The sequence below is a fragment of the Sinocyclocheilus anshuiensis genome, unplaced genomic scaffold, assembly GCF_001515605.1.
Source record: "Sinocyclocheilus anshuiensis isolate Anshui unplaced genomic scaffold, SAMN03320099.WGS_v1.1 scaffold124, whole genome shotgun sequence".
Classification (NCBI taxonomy): Eukaryota; Metazoa; Chordata; class Actinopteri; order Cypriniformes; family Cyprinidae; genus Sinocyclocheilus; species Sinocyclocheilus anshuiensis.
In genome coordinates this window covers 829,595-838,732 of record NW_015554082.1, presented here as the reverse complement: position 1 = coordinate 838,732, position 9,138 = coordinate 829,595, and positions in this window count along the sequence as shown.

Sequence of the window (9,138 nt, the reverse complement as noted above, 5' to 3'; positions counted from 1 at the left end):
CAGGAAGCATTGGACTATAAGGAGTGGATGAAGAGATTTGTAAAAATTAAAAACTGAAATGTTGTGCCTCTGGTTGTAACCTGTGTAGTTGAAAAATCGCTTTAATGCAGTGTTTAATGACATTATGTTTATGTTAAATTACACTGGCATCATTTAGGTGTTATGCTGTGTTTAATTAATTTAATGTTAATTTTTTTGTAGAATATACTTTATCCTTGACAATTGTCATTTTATTTAATTATCTAATTATTAGAACACCAAAATGCCATGGTGTGTGCACATAATCAGGATGGTACCACCTCGCCTCATTTTGAGACAGGAAAAACTTGAAGAAAATCTATAACTGGTGAGCAATCATCCAAATTCAACTCCAAACACATAATAGTTTGTGTAAGAACAGAAATTTAAGTTGTTGTTCACTGAAACTCTTCCCTTCGCTGTTGCCATTCACATTCTATTAAAAAAAGGGTGCTGCTCTAGTTTGCCGCCAAACGTCACGTGACCAATCGCTACACATTTAAAAATGTCAATGCAAATGTTATTTGTTAACAACAGCAGAGAAGAACATTATCAGTCAATAAGAAATTCAGATTCAGCCGGTTATTTATACATACCTATGACTGCATAAGATATTGAAAGTATTCAAGGAAAAAAGGCAAGGAAAAAGATTTCAAGAAACCTCATGTTCAGACATTCTTGCTATGGATTTGAGAGAGCAGAAGCAACTAAATATTCATCTCCAGTTGGTTTTTCACTGACTGTGATTGTAGAGGCTCATTCATGTGACGAGCGATTCAAACCAAAAGTTGACTTTTCTGTAGCACAGAATGTTCTTGCATCTGTTGGCAGGGTGACTCATTTAGCACATCCACACTGGTTAAAAGGTCCTATTTCTCAGAAGAAGGAGCAAGGTAGGCTGCCATAATGAAGTGTACGCCAGTTACCTCTGACTCATCTTAAATAAGAGTTTTTGAAATTAGAACAAATTTCAAAGAACTTTAAAGTAATTTGTCCTGTCTTGCAGCCTTGTTTGTCATATGCCTACGTTATTAGTCATTGGCATTGCAGATACTTGATGACTTTTTATAGTCTTTATTTTAACACAACTCTTGGGTCTGACACACCCTCAGCAATGTTTACATCTCCCATGTAAAGAGTTCCTAGGGTCTAAAAATAGACTACCTACCATCCATTTATACAATAAATACTGATAAATTAGTTTGGCTTGTATTGTGCTTCCTACACACGGCCAAGAGTACCTCGGGACATCTTATAGTATATCATCAAAGCTTTTTTTCCCTGAAATGTTGTTCGTGTTCTCTTCCTTCCCTTGAGAAGTACAAAAAGTAACTTCCAGTTGTTTATGAAAACAGGTATAAGCAACTGAAGACCAATAGCTAGTTAATTGTAAATTTAAAGGGGTCATATGATGCGATTTCAAGTTTCCCTTTCTCTTTGGAGTGTTACAAGCTGTTCGTGAATAGATAAGATCCTTAAAGTTGCAAAGACTAAAGTCTTAAACCCAAATAGATATTCTTTATAAAAGTTAAGACTCGTCCACGCCCTCCTAAAATGCCTTGTTTAAACACACCCCCACATGTCTACGTCACTGTGTGGGAAGATTTGCATAACACCGCCCAAATGAAAAGAAAGAAGGTGTAACTTTGATTCTCGCTGTAGTATTGTTGCCGCCGCCGCCATGTCGTGGAGACAGTGTGTTTAGTTGTGAAAGCGAAACTACAATGTTTGGCCTTCCGAAAGAGGACACAACTAGAAATCAGTGGTTAAGTTGTATTTACAACACTGTTCCAGAACAGTTCAACCCAAATATTCAGATGTATGCAGCGCATTTTTTGGAGGACGAGGACTGTTTCCTGGGAGAGTAGCCTACAATGCCGGTGTTCCGGTGAATTCAGTTCCCCTGTTTCCCCGTCGGCACGCATGCTGACCCTATGCAGTCTATGATGCTGACAAATAATGCTGACTCTCAGCCTGTAAGTACGTTTTTAATCAGTAATTATGTCCCCACTGGATGCAACAAATGCCTCGTTTATAATGGGTTTTAATGTTTTTGTCTCATCGCACCACACGGTATCACAGTATGGTAAGGGGCGTAACATTTCCGTCACATGCTTGAGGAATTCGGCCAATCACAATGCACTGGATAGCTGGCCAATCAGAGCACACCTCACTTTTCAGAGCGATGAGCTTTGTAAAAATCGATGCATTTCAGAAAGGCGGGGCATAGAGGAGAAACAATAATGTACAGTATGTGGAAAATAATGTGTTTTTTTAACCTTAAACCACATTAACACATTTCATTACACCAAATACACAAAATAATGTTATTTTTAGCAACGTCATTTGATCACTTTTAAGTAATTTTTTTTTGTACTGATGAAACTACAGTCAGAGTTCCTTTTTTTTGTTTTATCAAATCGTCTGAATTTCATGCAATCAATCATCATAACGTTTTTAATCTGCTGTCTAAAATTGTACAGATAACGATAAAACCCTACATTTTTACAGCCAGTGCTTTAGCAGAGTTTTAGGGTGATGGTCCATAGAGACGCTCAGTCACAGCTCCTCTAAGCTGACATAAAAGTGTGATATTTCTTTATTTCCCCAGATAAAAACTCTCACACAAGGACACATGGAGTTTGGCTCTAAAGGTCCACTGCTCTCAGCAAGCCTTTTTAGCAATTGTCACTTTGTCACTATCAGAGGAGGCTGGAGACCTCTGAGGTTCAAGCTCACAAATCTGCTCTCCAAGTGGAGTGGCCCTCAAATTATGTCAAACAATGACATGCAAAGAAAAATTGAGTGAAATATGAACAGGAGCATTGATTTTCAGTTATAAGGCTCAGACCAGCAGTGTTTGCACACAGTCAGACACTATGTTTGAGCAGCTGGTAAGTGATTTCCAGTCTGTAGATTAGTTCATGTTTAATTTTCTGTCCTCAGGAAGGTGTTTCTTGTACATGCTAGACATTTGCTTTGGTGGCCAGCTGATGCTGATTTATTCACTGTTGGAAAGAGCTGCTAGCACCACAAGTGCACAGTGTCAGATAGTACATGAGCTATAAAGAGTATCCCATAGTGAGGAGGTTGCCACGGGAACTGGCTAGTGCAAATTCCTCCTCACTAAGATGATCCACAGATAGTGATGGCATCATTTCAATAGCTCATTCGATTCTGTTTTTTTTTTTTTTGGTAGGAGAGAGTACAAAAGAGTGAGAGAAACATTGGTAAAAGACAGACAAACACGAGTCAGACAAGCCTACTTCATAATACCCAGATATGTATGTACAATAAAACCATGCAAAGGACATAAAATATATACCTCTCTTGGACAGCAGATGGCAGGAGAGTTTAATTTTGGATGTCTCATCTAAAGTTTAATTTGGATTTTGAATTGCAGTACCTCTCACATATATTAGTGAGTGTACCCAAATTTTCATTCAGGGTGGAGCTGATGGGTGTTTTGACTTGTATTGACTGATTTTGAATTCTGCTATACCAGTAATCTTGACATATGTGCCTGTGAGTAAAAGGAAAAAAAAAATACCACAAATTTTATCTCTTCTTTAAACCAACCCTTCATTATAATATTTTTACTGAGTGTGTTCTAGTTTATATTTAACGTTTAAAATGAGTTAGTGTCCACTACACTGTAATGCAATGCCTGTTTCTCTTGCCTGACCGCATATTTTTAACCCCTTTGCTCCAAAGCCACTATAGGGTGTAGCCATTATTAGGTCAAACATTCATAGACACAAACAAAACAGACAACCACTCAGACATGTAAAACAGCTGGATGCACCGATACTGCATATGAGAGAATTTTAAAAAATGTAAAACATTCATACTATTTCTTAAGAGGATTTTTCCCCACCAAAATTATGAGTATTGTTTAATTAAGAATCTAGAAGTTACTCTTTTTAATTCTATGTCTACAGTTGCTAACAGGGAGATTTAGCTTTTCCTGGCATGCAAACCACAGCGGAAGAGAGTGAAAGGTTAAGCTAGAATGAATAAACTGAGGACTGCTGCTCCAGTTCCTCTTGCCCTCGGATGACGCTGAGCAGCAGGAATGAGGTTTTTGCCTCCCTGTCTCTTGTCCATCCTGCCACATTAGCTGGCCGTCTGCTCCGAGCTGCCCATTCCTGTTTGTCTTCCTGCTCAAGTCATTTCCCAGAAGGTTTTTCCATAATGTTGGAAAAGGGGGTGTTACTTTGTTTGTAATGTTGTTCTCAATTTTAATTTTAATCAATTGTGTTCTCAATTTTATGCACAGAAATTGTTTTACATTTGAAACACTTAATAATTCACTTTAAGAATAGCAATAGTCAATTATATATTTATAATAGTAAATTATTATACATTATATATATCTGTTGCTCATCAGTTTCAAATTGATCTGTCATATTCACTCTAGGTTACTTTTAGAATTCCAATAGCATTTGCCATAATGTCCAGCAGCTGTCTTAAGTCTTGATTTACACACCGTTTCTGTCCCATTTGAGGTACTGTAGCATAGGTTACAGCTCCCAAATAGACATCCTCCAAACATGAACGGCCCTCTCCTTTATGAGCCAGTACTTCAACCCGTAAATCAACTGACACAACAATAAATAAGGTGTTACGTGCATCTACACCACTCATTTCACAACTATCAAATGGTAATTGTATCATTAAGTCAATTAACCAGGAGCTTGAACATTCATGTTTGAATAAATATCTTCATCTTTGAAAACACACATGTGGTAAATCTCAACATAGTTATTATTACATGACGGCTACAGTAACACTAGTCATTATTTTAAGTCCAAATATATGAGTTAAAAATCTCCAAATGCATTTCCAATTGGGCACATGTTTGTTGGCTGAAGCAGAACTTCAAAAACCTGAAAACAGTTGGAAAGGGCAAAAGAAAGTTTGGTGATGTTTAAAAAACCTCATTTCACCGCTGAAGACTTATTTTGAGTTGTAATGGCTTCTAAAGTTAACTTTTGTGTCACGCCTATATTTAGTGAAATGACATACTCCTCCTAACTGTGTATAAGTCTAACAGCAGCTCAGATGATTCAGATGCCGATATGGGGCCGGTTCTCTGGCCGGCTGGACATGTGAATAAGTGCCGTGTGCTGGGTCCCCTAATCTAGCTCTCATGTGGGGTTAACCCCTAGCACATGGGGACAGAGACAGCTTTAGTGAGACATGCCAGTGACTATTCTCTCTCTAACACACACACATACACAAACACACTCTCATGCACAAAGACATGCACACATCATAATCTCACACGCATAGCTTATTTTACTCTTTGTTCTATGTGCATTCCTGTCAGGCAGACAATAGGAGCTATGGTATAGTGTGGCTGAGAATTTAAGCGCGAGAGAGAGAAACCTTAAAGGCATAGTTCACCCAAAAACAAAAATTGTTGTAGCCTGTGTAATGTTTTTCTCTCTCTCTGTGGAACACATTTTTTTTTTTTATTAAGTTAGTTCAAAGTGGTTACATCTGTGAAGCTGTGAAAAAAAACACACACCATAAAAAGTCCATACAATCATATGCTACATATATTCCAAGTCTTATGTGTCTGCTTAAAAGTCAGAAATTTCTAATCAAATGCACTTTTAAAAAACAAGTGTTCCCAAAGGGGGTTTTCATAGTGATGCCAGAGAAGAACCATTTTGGGTTTCCCAAAGAACCTTTCTGAGAAAAGAACCACTTTTCTTACTGTAAAGAACATTTTAATCATGCTCTGTCAGCAGCACCACACGCATGCGTCATGGTACTTTAATGTACATAATGGCGCTAGGGTGATACGGAGGGGAAGAATTGTTGAATAAAGTTGTTATTTTTGTTGTCTTTGCGCACAAAATTTATGCTGTACTTTCTACGTTTCTGTGCCTTGACCATGGGTAGTACCCTTGCTGTCTATGGAGGGTCAGAGAGCTCTTAGATTTAATAAAAAATATCTTAATTTGCGTTCTAAAGAAAAATTATTTTCATTTTTGGGTGAACTGTCTCTTTAAAGCTTCTTCATGGGCCATGCCAATAAAGAATGCTTATTTTTAAGAATGTATGGTGCCAGGTGTGTCACATCAATAATATTTGGTCTCAAGATGTGTGGTAACCATTTATGTTTGACGTCATTAACATCCAAGCACCATATTTGATTTGATAGCTGTGACAAAGGAGAACATTTGCAGTGAATTATTATTTATGATTCATTTTCTGTCTGTTTGGAGCTTGGCATGCTGTACATGTTTACCATGAACTGCTGTTTCATGAAGAAGAGCTGCCTGAAGAAGAAAATGGGGTTGGAACAACATGAAATTAAACAAATTATGACCGTATTTTAATTTGGAGTGAACTATTCTTTTAAACTCAAATTGATGTGTTTACTTCCACCCAATTGAACTTTCATACAAGTTTCTGTGGTCAGGGAAGAGTTAAATGGCTTGCATCCTACTGTTAGATCTGACAGCTGCACACAGTCCCCAAAGAGAGATTATTTTTGACAAACTGAATGGAACAACTGAAGGAAACCTGGCTATCTGCCTCAGGCGTGTTGTGCTGTTTTTACACGCAGATAGCATCTTTCCAAGCTAAAAACCCATGACCAACATGCATCTCAGCAAACATCAACAGTGGCACAAATTAAAACCTCCTTTATCTCATCACAAAGTACATTTTCAGGCTATAACATGACCTGATATTTGATTTAATCTCCTTTTTTTTTTCTTCACCCATCTGTTTTATTCGTTTCATTTTTGGCTACACATAGACCATGTTAATGTTGAGCAAGACTCATATTCCAGATGGGAAACTGAGGGGGGCTAATGTGCCCATGTTATGTCTAGAGCCGCCTGTTTTTGTGCAGAAGTATGAGCTCTCATCGCTGCTTGTGTTCTATCTGATGCTTTCTACCCGTCAACCTCTTACTGTACATCTGCCAACCAGGTGGGATGTTGCTGGGGTGATGTTGTCATAGCAACAATGAAAGGAAGGAATACAAAAAAGTTAAGACAGCGAGCAGCAGTGTAAAATTCCTTTCCATACTTTCACATGCTTGAGAAATGGAGCAGGTCAGCTGGTGCAGGCAAATGAAAGGAGGATTTTAAGACACAAAAATGTGAGATGTCAGTATGGAAACAGCTGTGAGTTGATACGAATGACAAGCAATGTAATTAAAAAAATTGTTCTGGGTATTATAGTTACAAGAATTAAAGAAACAACATGGAAAGGTCTTCTAAATTAATGTTCAGCTGTCTTTTATAAGTCTGGTTAAGGTCACAAGCTATGTTAGAATGATAGAGAGGGAGAAATGGAGAATAATGGCTTATTTGACAGAGGGGAAAATGTGGTAATATCCTAGCAAAAGAAGTGATCAGAGCAACTGGTATAAAAGCTTCCTTGTTAGGATATGAAATGAGGGGAAGAAAAAGTGGAAATGGTCCCTCAATGACATACACAGGGTGGCGAGCAACTTGGCATGTTTTACACTGTTCTTAAACTCGACTGAAGAAACAGACAGGAAGTGATTTGATTGGAATCCTTGTGTCAACTGAAAGGAATTTCATTGCCCTTCAAACATTGAAATAAAATGAGGTCATATGTAAAATCAGCTCTCAAAAGATGCTTCTTTCCATTCCTATTATGGTATGCTGCATTTGATATGATGCAAACAGCACTTCCCTGTGGATTTACAGTGTAAAAAAAAAAGTACTACTATTTCTATCGAACATTCTATTGAGAAAACATCTGCAGGATGGAAAATTACATTGTTTTAGTAGGGATGGCGAGCATTGGCACTTGAGTGTTTCACAAGTGTTTGCATATCATCTAGATGAGCAGAGGTGATTTGACATTCCAAATGACCTGGTTTTGTCTGGCAGAGTGTGTGGCAAGACACAGCAAGTCTACTGTGCAGAGCAGAACATCTGAAATGCATTCTGGGTAGCGCTGCCAAACATTAAGTATTTTCACACTTATAAAATAACCCTTGAGCTTATTTCTGTGGGTAAGTATGTGACTGTACACTTTTAAAAGGGGTCACTTTAGGCTCTGAGAACTGACTGGCTGGTTGGCTGGAAAACCAAAACGCAAATGAGAAAGGGAACAGCAAAGAAAGAAGACAGCTGAACTCAGCTGCACTCAAACTGAATGATTCCTAGCATGAAAATGAATATAATAGCTGTTCAGGGACTACAGTGAATACAGAACTAAATGCTTTTAAAGTGATGAGTAAAATTTGATGACAAACTTTAAAGTTGGCTTGAAAAAGTCAGGCCAAAAAAAACTGAAGATGTTTGAAGACAATAAAGTCTATCACAAAAACCGACAGACAGACAGACAGACAGATAGACAGACAGAGAGAGAGAGAGAGAGAGAGAGAGAGAGAGAGATTAACATATTTATATCATGCTGTTAACATGATTTCGCACATTGCTAGCATGTTTATAACGTTATTGGTACATTGCTAGCCTTATTTAACATGTTGCTAGCACGATTTAACAAATTGTTAGCATTATTTAACATGTTGCTAGCATGATTTAAAACATTGTTAACACACTGTTCTATCATGACAACACTCGGAAGATATTAGCATGGTAATAGATAAGCCAGTGTTAATGTATTTGGTCTTGGCGGAATGGATCTGCTACGCAGCTGCTGGAGGATTGCTGCTGTTGTTGTAGTAGATTATTGCTGCTGCTGCAAGCAAGTAGAGGAACTTGCTACTTGCTAGGAACTTAAATACAGTGCTGTGAGTATTTAAGACATACTGCACAAAATAACCTGTAGCAGATCTATACAGGTGGAGGGTTTCAGAGGAACTCTGAAAGTGTGCTGCAAAATGCTCAAGTGGATGCTAACCAGCCATTTAAATGTAAAGCAGCAAGCTCATTGGCTGCGTTTGCAACATGAACCAATCAGCTTGTGCCAAGTCGTTTAATGCTGTGAATATCATCAGTTACGTTAAGACCCATCAGCCTGCGCCATGTAGTTTCATGAAATAACTAGGTATTTAGCATGATTTGGCATGTTGTTAGTTGTTCATCTTCGGAACACAAATTAAGATATTTTTGATGGAATCTGAGAGCTGTCTGACCCTGCATAGACAGCAAC